At 43.6% G+C, this 27,120-nt stretch overlaps 1 protein-coding gene across 3 annotated transcripts in view; it reads right to left on the bottom strand.

Moving 5' to 3' along the window:
• The window catches only part of TIAM2 (TIAM Rac1 associated GEF 2), a 239,432-nt gene that overhangs the window by 144,986 nt on the left and 67,326 nt on the right, over positions 1 to 27,120 (bottom strand). For 2 of the 3 annotated variants that reach the window (XM_061428385.1, XM_061428388.1), the window contains exon 2: positions 4,538 to 4,631. The gene's annotated coding sequence lies outside the window, so the exon portion shown is untranslated. Of the gene's footprint in view, positions 1 to 4,537; positions 4,632 to 17,283; positions 17,460 to 27,120 lie in introns of those variants that run through there. The other variant, XM_061428386.1, reaches the window with a different exon arrangement.

The following is a 27,120-nucleotide window of genomic DNA, read 5'->3' as shown; positions in this document are numbered from 1 at the left end:
CCCATTTAAAATAAGCCATTCACACATTATAAATGCCCACCAAGCACATCTTCCAGAGAGATTGTACTTGAAACTGTCCAGCTGTTCTCCTGTAGCATTGCATATTCCAGGCTGCCTTAGCCTCACAGAGATGCGTGAACAGCCCACGGTCATGCACCTTTCAAGTCAACAGTCAACTCTAAGACAATTCCAAATGCAATGCTAGCATGGTAAAGTGTTGCTTTAAAACCACAACTTCACAAGTGTGGATTAAGAAGACAACAGTGTTCCTGTAAATCAATGAAAAACTTAGTATTTACAAAATGAGGACAAAATAGAGAGCAAAATTAACTTTCAAGTTTTTCAAAAGCAAACTGGAGGTGCCTACAAAATCTATAGTCAATGTTAAGATAATTCAAGATGCAATACTAACATGGTATGTGGTTGCTTTAAAACCACAGAACACCTAAATTTCATAATACAATCTTTTTCTAAGTGTTTTGAAAGCATCAAATGTGCAAAAAAAATTAATGAAGATAGTTATCATGAAAATGAAAGATTTTACAGTGTAAATATTTATGAAATCCAAGTAGTACCTTATATTTCATAACAATTAAGCCCTAACAATTTAACCAAATGAGCAGTTAGTTACTTCAAGAATGAGCAAATATTAAGTGACATAAAAATTAAGATTTAGAGCAAATTCTTTAAAAAAGCTTTCCTTTAAAGGATCTTTTTTCTCCGAGTCCCCATATCCAAATTAAATACACTTTAACGTTTAACAATTATTGACAATGTATAAAATTCTAAATTTGGGGAGTTAATTTTTTTTTTTCCTCTTTTTGATTGCAGTGCTCAGCTTGCTGGACCTTAGTTCTCTGACCAGGAATTGAACCCAGACCCTCGGCAGTGACAGCATGGAGTCCTAACCATTGGGCAACCAGGGAATTCCCCCAAATCCTAAGTTTTGAAACTAAATAGAATACTTTGTACCAACTAACAGGTAATATTTTATATAAATGACAAAATGTGTATTAAAAATCATGCTACCAATGGAAATAAAACTACAAAATGAGTTTCAGATAAGGTATTATTAAAATAAAAAATTTTAGTAGAAAAAAATCATTAATAGGAACTATGCTTGTAAAATCCTGTCTTATAAATACTAATCACTAGACACATCTGTTTACAACATTTTTGAAGGGTTATGTTGGAAGTTAAGAAAATACAAGTAATCTGCCCAGAACTCAATGTAATTAAAAAGTGTTAAATTCTGCCTCTCACTCCACTCACAATATTTTCTTTTCGTGGACTAAAGTGAAACTGTTTTAGCTGAAAGGTTCCTAATCAGTTTAACTCAGAATAATTGAATCTGAGTTTTTGAAGAGACCCTGCGGGTCATCCATCTATCAAGCCTGGTCCTGGTCCCGCTTCCAATTTGAGAACCGTCTCCAGGATCCTGATAGATGGACCCCTCCCTTCTCCCTAAATACACGGAGGGATGGGAAGTTCCCAGCTCTATTAGAAAGCACATTCCACTGTTAAGTCACCAACTGATAGATGAGAACTCCTTCCCCGGACTTCAGATGAGTCATCCTAAAACTTCCACTAATTAAGTTCAGCCTTTCCATCATTATCCGCACACACATTCTACACCCCCCTTCTACCCGTCACCCTACAGACAGCAGCAGTCAGGTTCACGGTTCTTCCCGGCTCTCCACCTCCTTTTAGACCATCTTCACAATGAAGCCAGAGCCACCGTGTAAAACAGAACAGATGGACAACACCAGATTATGTTTTTCGCTAAAAATCAAATGCACATGGAAGACAGTCCTAAAGGCTTCAGTCTGCGTCACCCCACTCAGAGTAAAAGAGGCCACAGGCCCTCTCTGGTGCCACGAAGTCTGGGAAACGTTGGGGCCCCAGGGGCGAAGGCAGGATGGAACCTACTTCCCGAGTCCCCACGCATGTATAGACGGTTCCCAGTCCACCAGCCAGGAGGCCCAAGAACTGAGCTCAAGGAAGGTGAGGGAGAATTTGCTGCCGAAAGAAAGGACCTAAAATGAAGCAAAAGAATGGTGTCTGAATGCAGAAGGAAATTTTTTACCGTCCAGAGGACGGATCAGTCTCCTAACAGGGCTGTTTGAAACGAATGAGTGAAGCAGGACTGGGAGCTACATTCTTAAGAAACAGAAACCATTTGTCAGCAAATGAAATGTGTACAAGTATCCTTCAGCACACACACACAAATGCTCTGTTCTATTTTCCTTAAAATAAGAAGCTCTAGGAACTTCCCCGGCCATCCAGTGGTTAAGACTTTGCTTCCAACTCAGAGGGCACGGGTTTGATCTCTGGTTGGGGAACTAAGATCCCACATGTTGCAAGGTGTGGCCAAAAAAAAAAGGAACTCTCCAGAAACATCTTCTATTTTTCCATTACAGATACAGAAGTAGATTGCACTTTTTTTCACTTTTCTCCCAGTTCTACTAGAAATAAAACTACTTAAGTCAACGAAAAATGGCAATTGACACTCAGTGCCTTGAGACTGTGCACAGCAGCAGGGACTGTGGCCATCTGGCCCATGACAACCCATCCCGAAGGGCCAGCTCATCACTGCCATCTGGGAATGCAGAAGCCTGGGGATGCGCCAGCCGAAACTCCTTTTCAAGAAACACTGAAAATGCTGCTTTCATGTAAATTTTTCCACTTTTTACAGGTCAGCAGCTAACTTACATAACCTGAAAATACTTGTCAGGGACATATTTTGCAGGCCAACCAGAGCTTATCCACAGCCCAGAACCAGCCAGAAGCCCCCCACTTTGCAATATTGGATGTAAATTATAAACCACAAAGAAGACAATTTCACTTAAGCAACAGTCCCAACTCCCTGACTTGGGAAGGCTAAATCCTAGGTCTCGAGGGGCATCCGTCTGCACAACCAACTTGCCTAGGACACCAGAGGCACAGTTAGTGTCACATGGTGAGAAATTTGTGCTCTGGAGGAGATTTTGAAGATTCAACTTGCTTCTTACTGTTTTAAAAATGTGAAATGCTCCTTCGCACAATTATCACGTTTTACACTATGTTCCCTGCAAGCAGGAAGTTTTCTAACATTTCTGGGTTTATTTACAAATACAGCACACACGAAAGGTACACATTTTAATAGCAGCTGGTAACCTTTGTATTCACCAGCCTTTGTGTCATCTACATTAGAATATTCAGAAGGAATATCCACTTAGCCTCGGAGGGGTGTTTCACTTATGTTTCCACGAAGTTCAAAAGCCAGGACTGAAAGACACCTGTTTGAAAAGCCTAAAGTTTAGATTTTGGGGGAGTGACATGGCCTGAGTTTTTGAATCCTGCCTTTGACCTTTCCTGGGTCAGTTTCTTCTGTAAGATGGGAATAAGAAAAACATTTTTCTCATGGAGTGATGGTGATTAAGCATGTTCATACACATCCTGACCCACAGATCGAACCCGCGTCTCCTGCTTTGGCAGGCGGATTTTTTACCACTGAGCCACCTGGGAAGCCCCCTTCAATTTAAAAAACATTTCAGTAAATATAAAAGTAAATAAAAAAGTAATAGTTTAGCAGGTGGCTGGGTGGCCACCACATATTGGGTGCTCGGGGACAGTCTCTGGAGGCAGCACCCTGAGTTGAGACCCACAAGGCACAAAGGGGCCCAGGAGAGATGAGACAGACTTCAGCCTGGGGAGCTTTGCCTGTGTGTGTGTTTTACCAAAACAAGCATGAACTGCAGACACTGCACACCTTTCCAAGGAACTACCTGCAATCATTCCAAACAGGGCTTTGGGAACTGCTCAGATTTCCCGCTGTAACATTTACCCTGCAACAACCAATACACCAACTAGTAAGATGCACCAGTCAGAACGAAAACAGCCTCAACACCGGGGGTGAGACCTGACCTCTCCTTGGTGGCTTCCAGTGCCCAAGTCCTCTGAGCTGTCCCGATCTTACAACTGCCATGAGAAATGATACTCTCTAGTCTGCTCTCAGGGCTTCCCAGGTGGTCCTAGTGGTAAAGAACCTGCCTGCCAGTATAGGAGAGGTAAGAGACACGGATTTGATCCCTCAGTTGGAAAATCATGGCAACCCACTCAGTATTCTTGCCTAGAGAATCCCATGGACAGAGGAGTCTGGTGGGCTACAGCCTATAGTATTGCAAAGAGTCGGACATGACTGAGGCTACTTAGCATGCACAATCTGTTCTTCAGCAGGAGGTCCTAGTTGGTTTGGAGTTCAAACTTCCCTGACTTCAGCTTCTCTACCTAAACTCTCAGCAAAGATGGACATACGCTTTTCCACAGAGACAGGATCAGCCAGCACATCAAATTAAGGGGCATTTGTAAAAAGCCACTCAGATTTGGTGGCCGCTTCTTGCAGAAACCTTGGCCACCAGCCACTAAAGGAATCTACACCAGCTTTCCCTGCTCAGGTCTGCACACAAAGAGCAGTTAATAGAGCAACATGGGAAACAGGCACATAAACACCACCAGACCTTATCGCTCTCGAGATGTACAAGGGCCTTGAACTTACCCCCAGAGGAAGTGTAGACCACACTTCACGTAATCATTCATTCATCTGGAATGAGCTGGCTGAAGAGCTGTCTTTGTAATTCAGGCACAGAACCCTGGCAAGATAAACAAAGCAAGACAAAAAAATAGGTGGTGAGAAACAAGTTTTCAAAAATCAGAGTTTTATAACTAAAACTCAATTTCTCAGCATTCTGCCCTATCTTGGACTTAATACAAAAAGGGAGCATCTGAGAAAAACACAAGTAATAAGTGTGTGTGTGTGCTCCGTTGCTTCAGTTGTATCCAACTCTTGGTGACCCTATGACCTGTAGCCCGCCAGGCTTTTCTGTCCATGAGATTCTCCAAGCAATACTGGAGTGGGTTGCTATTCCCTCCTCCAGGGAATCTTCCCAAACCAGGGATCGAACCCATGTTTCCTGCATTTCAGGCAGATTCTTGATTCTTTACTACTGAGCCACCAGGGAAGCCCCAGCTATTAAGTGGTTAACTATAAAGGAAATGTGAGGGTCTTCCCACATTCTAATTGGAGAAGCAGCTATACTGCTTCATCCTATATATATAAAGCCAAACCATTTTATAGACAGATATATGGAGGGAGGGGAAAAGTGGGGAAGGAAGGAGGGAGGAAGAGAAGTGAGGGGAGATGGTTGGATGGATTGGTTAAACAGACAGGACAGGCCGCTACTCCACATGCTGAGGCTAGAGCAGTAAAGAAGAGCAAAAGTCTCTGCTCTCACTGAGCTTTACTCAGATGGGAGGAATCAGTCAAACAAACAGGTAAATAAATAAGGAAAAATATCCCAGGGTAACAGAGACATAAAACAGGATGATGAGCTTGTGAGGGACAAGTGTCTAATATAAACTGGAAGACCAAGAAACAGCCTTTCAAGACGGCAACCAAGTTGAGACCTGAATGCTGTTTCAAAGTTAGTGAAATGATCCCCCAGACAGAGGGAGCAGCCAAGACCCCAAGAAGAAGCAGGTGTCGAGAGGAATTATCATGGACTGTGGGCAGAAGCTGCATGCAAGCGCATGGAGTCAAAGGATCAGAGTTTTGTTACTTATTCAGCAGGTGGCTTCCGGCTCTTCTCCTATAATGGAAATAGTATTTTCTTCCTATGGTTGAAATGCTGCACAGTGACATTAGAACTCATGGCCCTGTTGGTCAACATACCAAAAAGTACCTCTTTTCTTTCACCATTTAAAATGTTGCACAGATGGCTTTCAGAGAATGAGTTTTTTTTTTTTTTAATGACCTATAGTTGATTTACAACACTGTAAGTTTCAGGTGGAGACTTGTCTTTTTACAAAACATCATTTCACCCCTGCTATATACACAAGACACTCTCTTATAGTAATAACCGTATACCACGGCTCACAGTTCACAATCCTTGATAAAGAATGCAGACTTTGGTGCCAAAGGGTCAGAGTTCAACCCCTAACTTCCCCATGACCACCTGAGCGACATTATTAAAGTTGTCTGAGCCTCTGTTTTCTTCAACCATAAAATGGAAATGATATCTACTTTGCAGGGTTATTCTACATACACACAGAGAAAATACTTAATAAAGTAGTTGAAAAATGTGTAATACTCAAAGTGGTGAGACTTGCATTGCAACCAGTAACTATTGAGAAAGGTGTGGTTATCAACGATTTATGCTGCAGAAATCCGCCTGTATAACCAGGCACAGTGGAGATAACAATTTCCTTTTAGAGATCATAGAATAGCCTCTGGTGGACCTTTAAAAACCAGCCCAACTCCCTTCTCTAAAGAGGAGAATTTAAAGCTTGAAGAAGTAGACTGATTCGCTCAAGGTGACATCACTGGTTCAGAGAAAAATCTTAGAAACCTAAACAATAGACTTGGTCTAGAGTCCCTACCTTATAAGATAAATCCTAAAGAGACATAAACTTCTAATTCTCTTTGTAATTAATCCAGTATGGACAAGAAAATATTTTTAGGTAGAATGGAAAATTAAACAAGTTTTGATAGACTCCATCTAAATACATTATACTGACAATTTTTAAAGGCCGAGAATCATCATACCTTACTGATGGCCTGATAGTGATGGTTATTTCCTAACCAGGAAACTATAAAATATAACACCTGCCACACCTTAATTTTTTTCGATGATAACAACAGATACTGAGTCTCAAGCACCTACTATGTGACAGAAGTCTCCAAACATTCTGAATACTTGGCCATTTCATGAGTGTGATAGCCTTTTATTGCCTACACCTTTGCATACATTGTGTCCTGCTGGGAATGTCTCCCTGGAGAACTCGGAATTACCCCTCAAGATCGAGCTTAAGTGTCTCCTCTTCCACGGAGCCTTCCCTGATCTACCTTTCTCCCGCCAAGACCACCCCCTACCTCACCTCACTGCTCTAGTACAGACAACCACGTTGCAATCATCTCTTTTTTCGTCTGTCTGTCCTCTGGAGTAGATGCTGACTGCTTTGAAAGTAAAGGGCTTGTCTTTGCTTTCCTGCTCTAAAGCACAGTGCCTTACACATGGGTGCTTAATAACACCCAACGAATGGTTCAATGCAAGAACTGACACATTATACTAAGACAACATGATTTAATTTCAGACTAGTGTTTTTTTCTAGTCCATAGCCATGACTTAGATTACAAATAAAAAGTTTACAGCTTGACTTCTGTAATAGTTAACAGTATGGGTCAGCTCAACTAGGCTATGGTACCCAGATGTCTGTTCAAATATCAGTCTAGACGTTGCTGTAAAGGTCATTTTTTAGGTGGAATCAACACGGAAATCAACAGACTTTGAATAAAACAGATTATCCTCCATAAGGTGGGAGGGCCTCAGCCAATCAGTTGAATGTGTTAAAGCAAAGACAGGGGTTTCCTGAAGAAGGGATTTTGCCTCCAAACTGCAACATGGAAACCCAGCCTGGGTTTCCGGGCTCCTGTCATGCTGAACTTTGGACCCATGGCTGCAACATCAATTTTTGCCTAAAATTCCAGACAGTTGGCCTGCCCTGTGGATTTCAGACTTGCCAACTCTCCCAATCGGGTGAAACAATTCCTTAAAATTGACATAAAGGTGTGTGTATATATGTATGTGTGTGTGTGTGTGTGTGTGTATACTTATGGATGTGAGAGTTGGACTATAAAGAAAGCTGAGCACAGAAGAATTGATGCTTTTGAACTGCGGTGTTGGAGAAGACCCTTGAGAGTCCCTTGGACTGCAAGGAGATCCAACCAGTCCATCCTAAAGGAGATCAGTCCTGGGTGTTCATTGGAAGGACTGATGCTGAAGCTGAAACTCCAATACTTTGGCCACCTGATGCGAAGAACTGACCCATTGGAAAAGACTCGGATGCTGGGAAAGATTGAGGGCAGGAGGAGAAGGGGACGAAAGAGGATGAGATGGTTGGATGGCATCACCAACTCTATGGACATGAGTTTGAGCAAGCTCCAGGAGTTGGTGATGGACAGGAAGCCTGGCATGCTACAGTCTATGGGGTTTCAAAGAGTCGGACATGACTGAGCGAATGAACTGAACTGATACATATATGTATATATCTATGAGAGAGAGAGAGAGAGAGAGAGAGAGAGAGAGAGAGAGAGATGAGTGCTTCATCAGAGCAGCAGCAGGCTCGAAAATCACACTGTGAATTCTAGCATCCACTGGTGGTGTCAGCATGAGAATCGTTAACATTGTCACAGTAGTCACAGTATTCATCACTTACAGAAGGACATGCTGAAACCAAATCCTACAGGCCTGCACCAGTCACAGTAAGACAACCAGAGAGATTAAAGTGCTCCAAATAAAGCAGCCCTTCTCCCAGAGTCAAAACCCTGAGCCCAGGGTCTGTGATCTGGTAACATCCGGACAGACTGAGGAACAGAAGTACAGAACTTCAAATCTCTTGATCAGATTTTTCACTCCTGAAGAGACACAGATTCAATCCCTGTGTCAGGAAGATCCCCCAGAGCAGGAAATGGCAACCCGATTCAGTATTCTTGCCTGAAAAATCCCTGGTGGGCTATAGTCCACAGGGTTGCAAAGAATCGGACACGACTGAGCAACTAAACACACACACACACAGCAAATGAAGCCTGTTGGTTCTGTTTCTCTGAATATCCTGATTAATATAATTACTAATCATTTTGGATTGAAATGATTTAAGGCAGGATTATAGGATGCTTAAGTTCAGAGTACATCAGTTTAAACTCTGTTCACTTTGCAGATGGAAGAAAGAGAGGCCTGGAAAGGATAAATCAGACCTGTCACTCAGAGCATGGGAAGAACTTGGACGAGAGCTCAGATCCCCAAACAACTGCCTCAGTTCTGGTCCCAGAACGGACGACACTGGTCTTGTCACAGTGACAAACCAGCGGTCACCAAAGCACTCTTCCTTCGATCCCAGGGTCCCCGCCTGACCTTTTTCCCTTTCTGTACGAATTCCAGGGCCACACGAACAGTTCACTTTGATTTAGCTGGGTGGACCTCAACTACCTTCAATAAGTGGATAAGCTCTCAACAGCGTAGACTGGATTCAGCTGCCCGTGAGTGTCATGTTTTCAACAATGGGACAGGTATCACAATCTCCTGCAACTCCAGAAAGGTCTGAGAGGTGCTGTGTGTAGTCTGTGCGATTCTAGGCACTGCTGGGTAGATCACACCTACCATAAAACTCTAGTGATTCTATATTATTAGTTACACACAGTATGCTAATTACCGATGACCAAACATAGGCAGCCTGTGTGGACAGAACTGTCCATCAGCAGATCCACTCACGCTCTTTCAGCATGAAATCCTGCTATCCTAGAGTCCCTGAGCTGCCTGCTTGCCACCATGACATCATTTTAATTTAAATGAATATGGCTTACACTTTTCTCTCTTGAATTTTATGATGAAAAGCTGGCCTCATGCCTTCCCTAGAAGCTGAATGTAGTTGAACCTTCAGCTGTATCAGTTAAAAAAAAAAAAAAAAAGGGAGGGGCCCACATCTAAAGAATGGCTACAGCATTCATCAATCGAGAAGTCTGTGGTCAAGCCCTGGCCTAAGTGCACAGTGCCCAGTGTTTATAAAACTTTCACTGCTGGGCCAACCAGGGCAAGGAGAAAGTGCTGGGGAAGAAAGAGATGACTACTTCACCATGCCCTGGGAATAGGCTGCCTGCTGCCCAGCTTGGTAAGAAGAGTGCATTTCTTGCTGAGAAATTTCCTTTATATATTTATATTTGGAGAAGGAAATGGCAACCCACTCCAGGATTCTTGCCGGAGAATCCCATGGACAGAGGAGCCTGGTGGGCTGCCATCTATGGGGTAGCACAGAGTCGGACACAACTGAAGTGACTTAGCATGAGTGCATGCATATTAATATTTATTATATATATAATTTTATTCATTTATGTTTGGCTGTGTTGGGTCTTTGTTGCTGCACGAGCTCTCTCTCTAGTTGCAGCGATCGGGGGCTACTCTCTCATTGCGGTGTGTGGGCTTCTCGAGTGGCAGCTTCTCTTGTTGTGGAGTGTGGGCTCAACAGTTGCGGTGCATGGGCTCCGCAGCACGTGGGACCTTCCCAGGCTACTGATCAAACCTGTGGCCCCTGCACTGGTAGGTGGATTCTTAATCACTAGACCCCTAGAGAAGTCCCCCGCTGAAAAACTCTCCAAAACTCATGACTTCTTCAAATTAAATCCGCTTTGTAACCACCATCTCTCTGACTACACTCACGTCTGCAAGTTTCCGGGTTTCCTTTGGCCTTGCTATCTATCAGCGAGGCAGCTTATCGAATCAGTCTCCGCCTGGCGTTTGTGCTAAAACAATACAGCCCATGGGAGGTTTCCCAAGAGGCAGAAAGGGTCCTGGAGTGAAGGGAATCCTGTCTCCGTGAACTCCTCGTGTGACCCTGGCCGAGCCCAGCAGCATCTCTGTCACAGGGGAATTATTTCTGACCTGTGTCTCTTGGGCCCACAGAGACTTCAGAGCCATAATGAACAAAACCTCCAAGGCGGGAGGAGGGGTGTGCTGGAGGCCTTCACTAAGTGACGGTTGTCACCAGTTTCTCACACTGACACGAACACACTGTTCCCACACAGAGAACCCATGCAGTCGAATGCCGCCCTTAACAAAAGCAGCAGGTACCGCCGCCCAGGGGCTATAGCTTGTTAGAGAATCCATCCTCCTGACAAAGGGATGGCTGATAACAATGAAAATGGGAAGTTTCAGTCAGTCTTCCTCAAATGGCAGACTTCTGCACCCACGGAGCACAGCGCTTACCATGCACCAAGTCACCGCAAGTCCCATGTTATTTAGAAAACAGCTCATGTGAAACACCAAAAACAAACAAACAAAACCAAAAAGCAGCTAGAAGAAGGACAAGGCATATCCCTCTGGGGTCACTGTATTCCCCAGGGTGGTGACCCTGTCAGCCAATCTGGTCCCTGGTTAGAATAAGTGTTCCCCGGGATTCTCACAAAGTTCATGTTTCCAGGGACAAAACCCAAGGATGCAAAAGTTGGCACATTATACCTTGAATGCCTATGTGCAAGACCTTTATTAAGTTAATTCAATTCAGGAAGTATCTGATGAACAGCACTTGTGTTCGAGGTACCACGCTAAGTGTCGGGAGTACGATGGTGATCGAAAGCCTACAGACAGTCTCACCAGCCTGTGAACAAACAGGCCACCAGCCACCACTCAGTGTGGAGACGATCATGGTCCAGAGGGGCAGATGCTACGGAAGCCCACAGGGGTGGCTCATGAGAAGACGCTACCAAGCATCCCAGCCCACTTGTTGCTAAGGCAACAGAAACTGATTAAGCATCGTTGTCTTAGAGCCATCACTGGATTTTGGCTTCTAGACGAAGAGGTGACCTTCATCCAGTTGCCTGACGGTCACGTGGAGAGCGACTTTCTTCAAGAGATAACTGCAAGGTAACAGGCCCTGAAAGTGAAAAAGTCGCTTAGTCGTGTCCAACTCTTTGTGACCCCATGGAAAGGCCATGGAATTCTCCAGGCCAGAATACTAGAGTGGGTAGCCTTTCCCTTCTCTAGGGGATCTTCCCAACCCAGGGATCGAACCCAGGTCTCCCGCATTGCAGGCGGATTCTTTACCAACTGAGCTATCAGGGAAGCCCTAATCACCCCCAAAACCACGGCATCTGTGCATCACAAATTACATTCAGCATCAGGGTGGGCTCGCACCCCCTTTATGACACAACCCTAGGTGTCATAGGCACCTGGAGACAGTCAGGCAACCACCTCGTACAAAAGGAACTTAACACAGTGTGGAGTGGAGGCCATCTGGATGATTGTGGCTGGACCGACTGTAGCTGACAAAGAACTCATTCACCTTCAGTAACAGTTAAGTCCCAATAGCCACAAAGTGTGATTCAGGGTGCCATGAATGAACCAAAGATGAATCAGACCCAGCACCACCCATCCAAGGGCCTAGAGTTAGTAGGGGAGAAAGGACAGCAAAGCCCTCATAACGTCATATAAAGGGGCAGGATAACCTGCCCATCTGGGATGGGAGCAAGACGACACTGTGAAGAATGCCAGAAACTTCCTTTGGTTTAAAAAGTAAAGGAAAAATCACCAAAGAAAACCAAAATCCATTAAATCTATCCAAAACAGGCATTCTCAGAAGCAAAGCCACTCAGATCAGCAAGCCAAACTAGAGGAAGAAAGAGTTGGAGTCCAGCTTAAAAGGAGAAGCAAACAAGCACACCTAAAACAAAACCAAAAAAAAAGGAAAAAAACCAAAAACATTAACCTCTACGAGAGAAACTACAGACCTTTTTAAAAATGTTTGGAGGTTGCAGAGCATCTGTTTGCAAAGATAACAGTGGACCCTGCATCCCCAGATGAGAGCAGGTGGGGATCAAGGAAGACCATCCAGGGGTGACACCCCCCAGAGCATCACCAGATACCACTGGGGAGCAGCTTGGACAAGAAGGACATGACACCAGGCTGCGTAGAGCAAGACAGCCTTGCCTAGGGACCCGGACTTCAAGGACTGTCTGACTTGGACGTGGAACCAGGGAGGCCCTGCACTGTTATAAGGACGACAGCACAGATGAAGGACAGAGAGACCAGGAGGCCGGAGACACAAGACACAGAGAAGCATCCAGTGTGATGAAGCATAGCATGGAGTGAAGGTAGACAGACAGGCAGGTGAGCATGGAGCTCCTCCAAGTCCAGGCTGCCACCTGCCCTTTCGTGATGAGACAGCAGCAGACGTCACAAGCCAGCCACCCACCAGCACTAGCCCAGCACCATCCACCAGTGTGGAACAAGCAGTAACTGTAGCACATGATGACGAAAATTCACAGGGAAATCCTAAAGTGTTTGTCAAATACAAGAGCGTTCATTCACAAGAAGGCTGGAGTCAGGAGCAAACCCCTCCGTAATCCCTGACTTGGGGTCATTTATTGACCTCTCCATATGTGATTCCCCTCCATGCAAGATGGAGGTGATGATCCCACCTCCCGGGACTGTTGCAAAAGCAAAATAAGAAAGTATATCTTTCAATTACCTGACACGGGGCTTAGTCCAAGTCAATAAATGTTAAATATTAGATGTTAATTCTTCTTGTCCCAGTTTCTAGGATACAGAAAGAAATGTAGACTTGTCCAAGGGAGCAGCGTGAATAAAAAAAAACTTTGAATTATTTTTACCAAGCACAAGGCTAGCGAGATGACTCAGTAATACCAAGGCCAGGCCTCAATGTCCGTTACTAACAAATACTGTAAAACATTTAAAAAGAAGTCTCTCTCCAGGAACTGAGTAAGTGGGTAAATTAAAAATCAAAAGGAAAATGTCAATTAAGAAACTGGCACAATTTGACTTGGTGATTATTGTGTTTCAATATCAATGGTAATATTCTGAAATTTTTTTCACAATAGTCTAAAATCAAGAGTAAATAATTAGGGCAGAGAGGCCTTCTCCAACCCCAGACCAGCAAGGCAGCCTCTGAACAGGCAGGTAATTGTAGGTCTGTGTCTGAGTTTAGTGCAAGACTGAGCCCTACAGGGCTTCTCTTCTCTAGAAATAATTACCCATCACCACGAAAGGGGCTCGGCACACATTCGGAGTTTATAGAATAATCACCTTCTGGTCCTTTGGGCCCAATGTACAATAATCTATGGGGATTGTTGAGAAATGAGCATAAATTATGGCAAATTTATTAAATGTGAATTCTGGGTATGCAAGATAACAAGGATTTGGGGAAAGGATATGAATTTCAAATTCTCAGCAGGTGGATGTGACTGAGGGCGTAGCTATGCTCTTCTCCTAATTTTGCTCTTCTATGGCCAACCATCCAGCAATCAAGCTCCACCTTCTCTCCCAGGACCGAATCAGAGTCCAATTAGCATCAAATTACAGTTACCAGCTCTAAACTATCTGTACATCCCTGAACAACCATAATCACAGAATTTCCTTAGACTGGAGGTACTGCAGACATTTAATTATAATTACTTCAGCATGGAATCAGCAACATTATTTCCCACAGGTATTTTATTACCTGTTCTTTTCATGTGGATGAACAACCAAAATGTCAATTAGAAGAGGGCTATACGTGGGGAGGGTTGGACAGAGGATGATGACATACACATGTACGGGTTTTCACCACGTGAAACACATTTACAGGGACACAGTCTAGGAATATAATTTGAATCAAAATTTCAGGGCCCATAATGAATGTTCCATTCCCCTTCTACCTCTTAGACCACCCATAGGAACTCCACTGCCCAGGCCTCAGAACTCAACCCAACTACTATGAATAACTCCTTCCAAGACTTCCCTGGTGGTCCAGTGGCTAAGAATCTGCCTGCCAACGCAAGGGACACGGGTTCAATTCCTGGTCCAGGAAGATCCCACACGCCTCAGGGCGACTAAGCCCTTGTGTCACAACTACTGAGCCCAAGCTTCGAAGCCTGGGCTCCACGACAAGAAAAGCCACCGCAGAGAGAAGGCTGGGCACCGCAACTAGAGATAGCCCACACAAAGCAACACAGACTGGGCACCGTCCAGAATAAATTTTTTTTTTTTTTTATTCTTCCAATTTTATTTTATTCTTAAACTTTACATAATTGTATTAGTTTTGCCAAATATCAAAATGAATCCGCCACAGGTATACATGTGTTCCCCATCCCGAACCCTCCTCCCTCCTCCCTCCCCATACCATCCGTCTGGGCCGTCCCAGTGCACCAGCCCCAAGCATCCAGAATAAATTTTTTTAAAACATACCTCCTTCTGGCTGGAACCTAAACTGCTGGCTGCCGCCCAGCCTTGCTCTCCACCTCACTTCTAATGCCTCAGGTGTCCTGCCTCTCCTGGCCCCACTATTATCTGTATTCTCTCCTTCACCAGCATTTTATGCTAAATTCCATTATCAAGTCTTGTTCTCACTTCAGGTGAAACCCTAGGGACCCCAACTGACACTAGGAAAGGAAAGAAGAGGTAGAGTCATTATAGTCTCAACTCCCAAGGAAACAAAAAGACAAAGACAAAGATGAAAGTTTTCTTCAACAGTTGGTTGCTGGATTTTTTTTTTTTTTTAGTTCTAATGTAGTGACACAAAAAAGCCAATATTCTATTTAGCTTACGTCTCATCTTGTTGCTATAACCGGCCTTGACATCGTTAAAAAATATTTCTAATGCAGTAAGCATGCTCTTGAAAATCTTCTGTATGAATGACCCAGAAGGTTCTTTATCAACTCAGTCTTGCCTTACTATCTTCCACTCCTTCCCTCCCCACAGAAGGAGCAGAGGGCAATCTGGGAGGAGCTGGAATCACATCCCCGAGCCTGTGTGCTCTGCTCCATATCCTGCAGGCACCCTGCTGTCCGCATCCAGAGCTGCGGCTGTTCTAGCATCCCTGTCGAGACTGCTGAGATCCAAAGCATCTCTGTCATTTTACCAGATACCCACTCCATCCTCCACTCCCCAAGGCCCTGCTCATGAGATGGACACTGGGGATCCATCTCCAGCTCTACTGACAATCCTCTAAGATTGGAATAACATTTTAACCAGCCCTGGGATCAGTCCTCAAGATAGAAAAGTACATCAATCACAGTTTAAGCAGTAACAGTCTTAGTCCCTTCAGTTCAGTCACTCAGTCGTGTTCAACTCTTTGCCACCCCATGGACTGCAGTACGCCAGGCTTCCTATCACCAACTCCTTAGTCCCTTCGGAAGCACTTAACATACAAGAAAAGGTGTATCATACCAACAAGAGCCTACTGTGTAGCACACGGAACTACACTCAATATCTCGTAATAACCTATAATGGAAAAGAATTTAAAAAATAGATACGTGTATATATATATGTATAACTGAATAATTTTGATGTACATCTGAAACACAACATTGTAAATTGACTATATTTCAATAAAAATGTAAAAATTCTAAAAAGATGTATTGGTAATACTTTGGAAAAAAATTAAATAAAACATATCAACAGACTCAACGTTTAAGATTTTTTTGTTGTTGTTTAGTCGCTAAGTCGTGTCCAGCTCTTTGCAACCCCATAGACTGCAGCACGCCAGGCTTCCCTGTCCTTCACCATCTCCCGGAGTTTGCTCAAACTCATGTCTGCTGAGCCAGATATGCTTAAACCTTTTCCAGATGCTATACAGTCATGGTACATTAACTATTTTACAAAAGACTAACTTTAGAAGTAAATTAACTCTGTTATAGAGAGGAGCTCATGACTAAGTCTATCATTAGGCATTGTCTTCCAGTTAGAACCCTTCTATCCACATCAGAGAGTCGATAATAGTATCAGTTGCTGATGGGACATGAAGGAATAAGATCTGCATAGGACCTGGTGTCTTGATGGTTTCCTCCATACAGTGTGGCACCTGCAGTGGGTCGTCTTTCAGACACTTAAATTAGTATTTTGGTTCTAGGTGGATCAACTAACAAGTTGCTTTGGGAAAAACATAAGTCTCTTCCTCTGTCCAAAATCACTTTGTGTTTTCTACCTACTAGCCCCAGAGGACTTGGCAGGGATTTCTGGTGTCTGAAAATCTTTCATCTCTGGAGATGAAAGGTGCTGATGAGTATTTGCTGGGAAGCACTCCCACGCATGCCCTGCGAGGAGATTCAGAATTCTGCCAAGGGCGTTGACCGCAGGTGGGAAAAGGTTACCTTTGAGGTGGAATTGATGATGGACTTTTAATTATCGGGAGGTAGGGCTGCTCACTGCAGGCAGAGACCAGCGACCCTTCGATTCTAATTTTCCCTCAGGTGCCACACTGGGTGTGGCCTTGAGCCTCACCCTCTTGCTCTTGGGAATCCAGCTTAAGTACACAGAGTGGCTACAGAAGCTGAACTGGAATGGAAACGTGTATACTATCAGTTACACAATGGGGCTTGGCTATAGTTTAGGCCCTTCTATGAAAGGAGCCAATCGGAAATAGGAAAAGGACCATGTAGAACCAAAAACGGATAATACAATCTAATACAGGGTCTTTCTAAAGTCCTTTAACTTCTAAATTTTAGTGACAAACTTTAGGCATAACCAATATCACCTTATGAGAGGTATCAAAAAGGTTTAGTTCCTAATAGGGAATATGGATTTTGTTCATTTACCACGGAATCTGTAAGAAACACTCTGTTCGAAACTTCTGGACCCTCCATCCTCTGCTGTATTGACTCCCCTGCTCAATTTCAATCCTCTGCCTCTTCCTTGAGCTCCTCCACCTCCACCCACCTCCCTGGATGTTCCTCAGTCCCAGGCTGAGTCTTCATCTCCTCACCTTTGATCTTCTTTCTGATGACGTCATGGCTTCCGCTCTCACGGATCAACACCGAGTCTCCTTCTCCAGCTTAAATGGAAGAGATGGCTCGTCTCAGCTCCAGACACACTGAGGGACTTACTGGATGTGCTATTTCAAACTCAGTATGACCCAAACAACAGCTATTCATTGCTCCAGGCCTGCGCTGCACCCAAGTTACCTGGGTCTGGGTGCCCAAGCTGAGGTAACAGCCCCTCCAGCAGGCCAGTCTCACCAGATGCAACCCATCAGCCACCCTAGGCTTGCCAGGCCCCTCCCTCAGTTAGCACATGCAGGTCTCAGTAAGCCCTTTGCTTCCCTCGTGTCTCTTCCATGTGTATTTCCTCTCTGATGTTCTGCATTCATATATACTCCAGATGACCCTCCTGTTTCCTACAGGAATACTCCAGGCCTCCTCCATCCACAAATGTCTTCTCCAGTAATCAGAAGAAAACTCTAAAGCAAAAATCAGATTCTGAGACGCTTCATCCATTACAATTAAAAACCCCAAACTTCTTTGGGCACACGAAACTCAACCGCTGCTTCCAGCTTCTGTCCTGCCAGTCGCCAATGCAGACTCCTCAGGGCCCATGACATCCTATATTCTCCATGCCTAAGCGCCTTTCCTGCAACCAGAGTGCTCCCCTCTCCTGTGACTGTTCAGCACATTTCTCATTCTCAAAATCAGCCTACATGGTTCTTCTGAGATGTCTTCCCTAACATCACAGACAAGGGCTAATAAATCTTTCCTTTCAGATGCATCACTGCATATTGTACAAATCTCTGTTTAAGCACTTATCACACTACACAAATTCTTTGCTCATATGCCTATCTGTTCTACTAGGGCACAAACTCTGAGCTGTCTGTCTTACCACAGCATCACCTAACACAGTGCATGGTAAACACTACATGAGGGGTTCCCTGGTGGGCGAGTGGATAAGAATCCTCCTGCCAACGCAAGGGTCATGGGTTCAATCCCATGCCTGGGAAGATCCCACATGCCACAGGGCATCTAAGCCCGTCCACCACATCTACTGAGCCCACGTGCTGCAACTGCTGAGGCCCACGTGCCAAGAGTCTGTGCTCTGAAACAAGGGAAGCCACCAGAAGCCCACGCCCCACAGTGAAAAGTAGCCCCCTCACTACAACGAGAGAAAACCAGCAAGGAAGACCCAGCACAGCCCAAAATGAACGAGTTTTTAAATGAAAAAAGAATCGTGGATTCTGACTTACTTAAAAAAAAAAAAGTGACATGAACACAGAGTATCTGCTGAATGAACAAACTAACAAACAGTCAAGTTCCAGCAGACAGCTGTCCTAAGGTATAAATCCATTCTGAAATGCTTCCACTTTCTTCCTATCATCTATACATCCAGTTATTTCTGACACAACAGTCTCCCCATCTTTTTGAAGATTAGATGCAAATATGCCCCCAAGTTGTCTGAAAAGCCAGGGCATCCCAATTCATTTCTATAGCACATAAACTCACGTTCAGAAAATATTTCTTATATGTTTCAAAGGCCAAGCTGAACCACAAAGCTCATAGTGAAGACACATGAATAAAGGTGATTTCTTGGGAACTGAGTCTCCACCCCTACCTCAGGACATCATCATCCCAACATAAATTTCCCTGTAAAAGAGTAAGACAATCAATTTGCCCTAGTGTTTTTAAGACCTTTTGCCCTTTGTTATTTATCATTTCCCTGTTTAACTCATCTTAAAGAAATTCCTGAGGCACTGCCTTCAAGTCAGGAAGAATATGCTTACCAGAAACACGTTTCAGTGAATACTGACTACATGGTACAGGCTTTTTTTTTTTTTTAAAAGAACTACAGTAAGCCAAATTTCAACTTAAGAAAAAACTGTCCAAACAGCAAACTCCAGACAACACATTGGTGGCAGAACTCACAGGGCAGTTAGAAAACAGCAAGACAATTTCTTCAATGTCTCTGTTGTTTCAATTTTCTTTACTTAAATCATAGTGGGAAGCGATAACAAAGCAAATCATCTGCACTTGTTTTATTTTTCTAATATATTTTAGCTGCTATACACAAGATTAATGTAAAATAGGGTGTCTCTTCTATACTAAAATTACTGTGTACAACTACACAGGCCAATCTCTTTCTATGCTTTTACAACATAATTCTTTGTTATGTACATTTCTTATTTTCTTTTTGTGTCTAAACTTCAAACAGGCACAGGTGGTTACAAAGATTATATGCAAATATATGCTAATTTACATAATCTTTGATAACTATTTCCCCCAAACTGCGCCATTATTTTTCTGTTTTTTTGTTTATTTTCTTTAACTTTACAATATTGTATTGGTTTTGCCATATATCAAAATGAATCCACCACAGGTATACATGTGTTCCCCATCCTGAACCCTCCTCCCTCCTCCCTCCCCATACCATCCCTCTGGGTCGTCCCAGTGCACTAGCCCCAAGCATCCAGTATCGTGCATCGAACCTGGACTGGCGACTCGTTCCATATATGATATTATACATATTTCAATGCCATTCTCCCAAATCATCCCACCCTCTCCCTCTCCCACAGAGTCCAAAAGACTGTTCTATACATCAGTGTCTCTTTTGCTGTCTCACATACAGGGTTATTGTTACCATCTTTCTAAATTCCATATATATGCGTTAGTATACTGTATTGGTGTTTTTCTTTCTGGCTTACTTTACTCTGTATAATAGGCTCCAGTTTCATTCACCTCATTAGAACTGATTCAAATGTATTCTTTTTAATGGCTGAGTAATACTCCATTATGTATATGTACCACAGCTTTCTTATCCATTCATCTGCTGATGGACATCTAGGTTGCTTCCATGTCCTGGCTATTATAAACAGTGCTGTGATGAACATTGGGGTACACGTCTCTCTTTCAATTCTGGTTTCCTCAGTGTGTATGCCCAGCAGTGGGATTGCTGGGTCATAAGGCACAAACTGCGCCATTATTATCTTCCACTGAATGGAGCATCTACTTCTGCTTTATTGACTATGCCAAAGCCTTTGACAGTGTGGATCACAACAAACTGGAAAATTCTTCAAGAGATGGTTATAACAGACCATCTGACCTGCCTCCTGAGAAATCTGTATTCAGGTCAAGAAGCAACAGTTAGAACTGGAAATGGACTGGTTCCAAATTGGGAAAGGAGGACATCAGGGTTGTATACTGTCACCCTGCTTATTTAACTCATATGCAGAGTACATCATGAGAAACGCTGGGCTGGATGAAGCTCAAGCTGGAATCAAGGTTGCCGGGAGAAATATCAATAGCCTCAGATATGCAGATGACACCACCCTTATGGCAGAAAGTGAAAAACTAAAGAGTCTCTTGATGAAAGTGAAAGAGGAGAGTGAAAAAGTTGGCTTAAAGCTCAACATTCAGAAAACTGAAATCATGGCATCCGGTCCCATCACTTCATGGCAAATAGATGGGTTAACAGTGGAAACAGTGGCTGACTTTATTTTGGCGGGGGGGGGGGGGGGGGGGGGGTTCCAAGATCACTGCAGATGGTGATTGCAGCCATGAAATTAAAAGATGCTTATTCCTTGGATGAAAATCCATGACCAACCTAGACAGCATATTAAAAAGCAGAGACATTAGTTTGCCGACCAAAGGTCCATCTAGTCAAGGCTATTGTTTTTCCAGTAGTCATGTATGGATGTGAGAGCTGGACTATCAAGAAAGCTGAATGCCGAAGAATTGATGCTTTTGAACTGTGGTGTTGGAGAAGACTCTTGGGAGTCCCTTGGACTGAAAGGAGATCCAACCAGTCCATCCTAAAGGAGATCAGTCCTGGGTGTTCATTGGAAGGACTGATGCTGAAGCTGAAACTCCAATACTTTGGCCACCTGATGAGAAGTGCTAACTCATTTGAAAAGACTCTGATGCTGGGAAAGATTGAGGACAGGAAGAGAAGGGGACAACAGAGGATAAGATGGTTGGATGGCATCACCGACTCAATGGACATGAGTTTGAGTAGCCTCCAGGAGTTGATGGACAGGAAAGCCTGGCATGCTACAGTCCATGAGGTCACAAAGAGTGAGACACAAGTCATGAACAACCTAGATAGCATATTGAAAAGCAGAGACATTACTTTGCCAACAAAGGTTCGTCTAGTCAAGGCTATGGTTTTTCCAGTAGTCATGTATGGATGTGAGAGTTGGACTGTGAAGAAAGCTGAGCGCCAAAGAATTGATGCTTTTGAACTGTGGTGTTGGAGAAGACTCTTGAGAGTCCCTTGGACTGCAAGGAGATCCAATCAGTCCATTCTAAAGGAGATCAGCCCTGGGTGTTCTTTGGAAGGACTGATGCTAAAGCTGAAACTCCAGTACTTTGGCCACTTCATGCAAAGAGTTGACTCACTGGAAAAGACTCTGATGCTGGGAGGGATTGGGGGCAGGAGGAGAAGGGGACGACAGAGGATGAGATGGCTCGATGGCATCACCAACTCGGTGGACGTGAGTTTGAGTGAACTCTGGGAGATGATGATGAACAGGGAGGCCTGGCGTGCTGCAATTCATGGGGTCGCAAAGAGTTGGACACAACTGAGCAACTAAAGTGGACTGAACTGAACTGAATGGAGCTCTAGTTCTTCTCTGATTGAACTTGAATCAAACAATAGAAAATCAGGCTATAATGTTTACTAATAGCTATAAAGTGGCTATAAAGGATGGTAAGATACTAGGCAGATTCTTCTCACTCACAAAATTTCCTAAAGGGGAAAATGGAACCAAAATAGAGTAGCTCGCAACTGCGAAGTCAGAAGAAGAGAACAGTGCTCTCCAAGAAGTGCAGTCCTGGATTCACATCTTGCCTCCCCCACTTTCTTAATCAGGACTGAGATTTCCTACCTCAGGGCTGAGATGATTAGATGGTCAGTGTATATTAAGCACCCAACACAGACCCGTCTTCCAAGCTCCAGAAAGTCTACCTGCCACTTCCACCAGGCAATCAGAGCTCAATACTCCTTCACCCACTGCTCCCCTCCAAGGCCTGCTGATGGCTCCTCCTCAGTATTTTCCCAGTGCTTCCACCTCCCTCCATCTCCTCTGCTGCCATTCAGTCCACAACACCAAAACTCTCTCCTAGGCTAATGCAACAGCCTCCCCACTAGCTTCCCTGAATCTACCTTTAAAACCCCTTTGGAGTCTTCCCCCTGCTCTTGGATGAAAACCAAGATCCTCATTAGGCTCTGCAATGGCTTACAAGGGTGACCCTCACCCCCTCACTCCTGACACTGCAGCACACTGCCTCCTACCTCAGGCCTTTGCACACCCCACTCCTTGCTTGAAGTGGGGGATCTTTCCTATTCCCAACTCCACACCCAGCCTAATTACTACCTTTCCTGATCCTCAAGGCTAGGTCAGGCCCACCTTGCAACGAATTAAATACTTTGTTCCTCAAAGAACATTCTACAGTTGAGATAGTATATTTTTACTTACATGATTAATCAATGTATGATTAATCAAGGTATCTCTCTTGTACTTCACTCTAAACTCAAAGGCAGGCAGAGACTAACAAGTCTTGCCACTATCTTAGTTTGGTGTTTCTGAAACAGAGCCTAAGAGCAGGACTTGAGCTGGGTCATCATGGAGGTCACTCGGAAAGAAGGAATGAGAGGGAGTAGGGAGAGTGGAACAGGGAAGGAGGGTGAGTTACCAAGGTCGACGCTGTGGACAACAGGGTATCCACCCCAGGCAAGAGCCTGGGAGCTTTAAAATCCCCGCTGTGGGATAGCCAGAGGTCTCTAAGAACAACTGACAATGCAAACTTCGACATCAAGACGTCACACTGCTGCCTATGAACAAGGCAGAAACTAACCTCTGTGCCAGATCTAGAGCCTCGAGGGAGTTCCCACAGTCCAACTGGGTTTTCCCCTGGCCCGGCTAACTGGAGTCGTATGGTGTGGCAGCGCATCCTAAGACACAGTGGGCGTCCTTTTCTGAGAACTCTGCAGCTCCAGCAGGCTGGGAAGATCATAAATGGAAATATTGGTAAAGAACTAACCAAAAAAATGTTCTACTTCAGCGTAACCATTAGGCCTCAGGAAGGTATGCAAAGAAGAATTTCACCAAATATTTTTTTCTGAGTCTATTGTTACAATCTGGGCTTGCTTCCCATTTCTGAAATCAAAGTCTATTACAAAGGATAAAAACTAAAGGAAACCCAGGGCCAAACAGGAAAGACACACCAGAAATATGCAGAAGTTCCATCAAATATTGAAGCCTGTCCACCCAGAGCATCCCTGGTGGGTCCCCTCTGTAAGTCCGCACAGACACACACGGCGGCGTCGCAGGGAGGAAAAGCTCCGGGCTCTGGCAGGGCCTACACGCACCGCACCGCTTTGATTTCTGCCCATGCTCGAGGCCTTCACGGTCTCACGTTTGATGTGATGTGACCAGTGAACAACAAATACCAACAAAATATGTAAACAGGAGCCTGACAGAGAAGCTCAGAACTAGAAACAGTGGCATCTTCACGGTGAGGCTGAAAGTGATGGCGGGGATGGAGGCTGCAGGGAGGCATCCTCCTCCCAAGGGCCCAGAACCCACGATGGATGCCATGAGATAGCTCAATACTCTGGAACCCCTTCAGAGAGCAGCTGGGATTTCCAAAGTTCAATGCTCCCCCGTCTAAAGGACAGCAGCAGGACTGTCAGACACACATCCAGTAACTTGTCTCCACATCACCCATACTGGGTTGGCCTTAGGGGTCCAGGTTATAAACACAAATTAGCAGCCTGACCAGCTGCCAAATCCGCTTAGCGCCTGCTCCTGCCCAGATTTCAAGCCAGAGTCACCACGCCAAGAAAGAAGCTGTTTCTCCTTCGCACTAGATCATTATTTGACTTCAAATATAAATTTGCACTTGAATGTGTGAAAGGGAAGTTCTGCTTTTGTATTATCAAAAAAAAAAAAAAAAGGTTATTCTCCCTTGAAAATAAGAAGGTCACACAAGTGCAAGAGAAAGGAAATAGACAATTATTTGCACAGGGTTATGTGTAGTACCAGAATTTGCATTGTTGCAATATAAGAAGAATTAGAAAGAAATGGTTCAATTGTGTGTCTATGAACAAAATTAATTTTGCCAGTCCAAAGGCAGGAGGAGAAGGGGACGACAGAGGATGAGATGGTTGGATGGCATCACCGACGCAATGGACATGAGTTTGAGTAGGCTCCGGGAGTTGGTGTGCCTGGACAGGGAAGCCTGGCGTGCTGCAGTCCGTGGGGTCTCAAAGAGTCAGACATGACTGAGTTACTGAACTGAACTGAGCTGGGCTCTGGAGAGGGGAGGGTTGGAGGAAAAGGAGTTAGAGGCAAAGAAGTAGGGGGTATAAGATGGAGAAGGGAAGGAAGATGAGATGTTTATCTTCACCGTGATAGAAACTAGACTTGGGGAGAAATAAAGAACCTAACAGAAGAATGTTTTGTTTACTTTCAATATGCTCGCACACAAGTTATTAATTACACTGGCCATGAAGTATAATTATGGAACTCAGCTTTAATGTTCAAACCCTGTCAAGCCTCCACCTGGAGTTACTCAAAAGCAGTTTGCCCCCATTGAGAAACAAAGAAATAAAGTCTCTCGACTCAGTAATAAAATTCCAGAACCAGGGCTTCTCTGTGGTATCTGCCAGCTCTTATACTACATTTGGTTCCGGGCCAAATGGAAAGTTCTGAGGAAGTCAGCTCTTCAAATCCCAGCCCAAAATATAGTCACAATTCACAATTAGAGCATAGGCAAGCCAGATACATAAACTCTGGGTTTAATGTTTCAGCAATGTTCATGAGACGATACGCTTTTCTCTGAATTATGTGATTTTCATGTCTTAAGGCTGTAAAAGCTAGACAAGTTTCAGGCTTAGTTCTTAAAAGTACGGTACTGTATCTCACATTATGTGATCCTAACACTCACCAATGTCATCAATATTCCCACACTGGCTAAGGAACTCTTAGGAATTACCAAATCGGCACAACACAAAGTGTTTTTAAAAATGTACAGGTAAATTTGTAGATCATTATTAAAATCCTACAACCAGGACACTAAGCTACTTATTCACATTATCAAGAGAAAATAATCCATTTTCCAACCTGTAGGATATCTAGCCTTTATGCATGAGGCTAGTCTATTATTTTCCTTCTAAGCGTCTATCTTCCAAGGACAGTTGTTCAGTATTCCAGATAATAAATATCTTTGCTGTTTGTATTTATCCACCATTTCTACATCATTTTGTCTTTCACTTACCCCTTTATCCAAGACCTCTCCACATCATATCCACATCTACATTGTTTATTTTTTATTCAGTTATAACCTGCATGCAATGAAGGGCACAAACCTTAAGTGCACCTCTCCACAAATTTTACATATGTATATACTCATGAAACTATCATTCAGATCAAGATATATTTCAAGAAATGTACATACGATTGTTCCCCTTCATACACAGATGTGCACACACACCCACACACTGCCTCCATCCTTGGGGTCACATTACAGCTGTGGTATAAGCAAACAGAAAACAGGTCAACCACAATATGATCAACTGCTAAAACAATGCTTTTTAGTTGACTGCAGAAAAAAAAAGTATTCAAAGTATCACTTAAATTTGATGCAGAGAGGCTGTTACCGCATTTCTAAGTCTTGAATCATTACCCTTTATTAAATTATGTTGCCTTGCCACTAAATCTGAACCAGTTATTCTCTTAAGAAAAAAAAAAAAAGTTACAAATCTCAGAGTGGAAGAAAATATTTGCAGATCACATATCCAATAAAGAATTTGTCTCCAAAATATGTACAAAAAGTTGTCAAAACCAAACACTAAACAACCCAGTTTTTTTAAATGAGAAAAAGACTTGAACAGACACCTCACCAAAAAAGATACATAGATGGCAAATAAGCACATGAAGAGAGGCTCACTATTAGTCATTCAGGAAATGCAAATTAAAGCCATCAGGAGATATTACTGTATACTAGGAAAGTGGCTAAAATTTTCAAAAAGTAAAACTAACGGATAACACAAAAGCTGGTCAGGATATGGAGCCGTAGGGATGCAAAGTGATGGCCAGTTTGGAACAGTTGCACAGTTTCTTATAAAGCTAAACACACATCTGCCATATAACCCCCTTTATATGGTGACCAAAGCCATCCCAAAGAAAAAGAAACAAAAGAACACAAAGTGGTTGTCTGAGGAGGCCTTACAAATAGCCGAGGAAAGAAGAGAAGTGAAAGGCAAAGGAGAAAAGGCAAGACATACCCAATCGAAAGCAGAGTTTCAGAGAGTATTGAGCAGAGGTAAGCAGACCTTCTTAAATGAACAATGCAAAGTAGTAGTGGAAAACAACAGAAAAGACTAGAGATCTCTTCAACAAAACTGGAGATATCAAGTGAACATTTCACGCAAGGATGAGCACAACAAAGGATACAAATGATAAGGACCTAACAGAAACAGAAGAGATTAAGTGGCAAGAATACACAGAACTATACAAAAAAGTCTTAATGACCCAGACAATCACGATAGTGTTGTCACTCACCTAGATCTGGGCATCTTGGAGTGTGAAGTCAAGTGGGCTTTTGGAAGCATTACCACAAACAAAGCGAGTGGAAGTGATGGAATTCCAGCTAAGCTATTTCAAATCCTAAGAGATGATGCTATTAAAGTGCTGTGTTCAATATGCCAGCAAATTTGGAAAATTCAACAGTGGTTAAAGCAGCCAGACCCTCTCCAAGAAAAGAGCTGTGTATTTTATAGCCCTGTTTATATGACATTCAAGAAAACACAAAATTCTAGAAGGAGAATCAAATGT

The sequence above is a fragment of the Bos javanicus genome, chromosome 9, assembly GCF_032452875.1.
Source record: "Bos javanicus breed banteng chromosome 9, ARS-OSU_banteng_1.0, whole genome shotgun sequence".
Taxonomy (NCBI): Eukaryota; Metazoa; Chordata; class Mammalia; order Artiodactyla; family Bovidae; genus Bos; species Bos javanicus.
The sequence above is the reverse complement of the archived record's forward strand: the minus strand, read 5'-3'. Positions and strand labels throughout refer to the sequence as shown.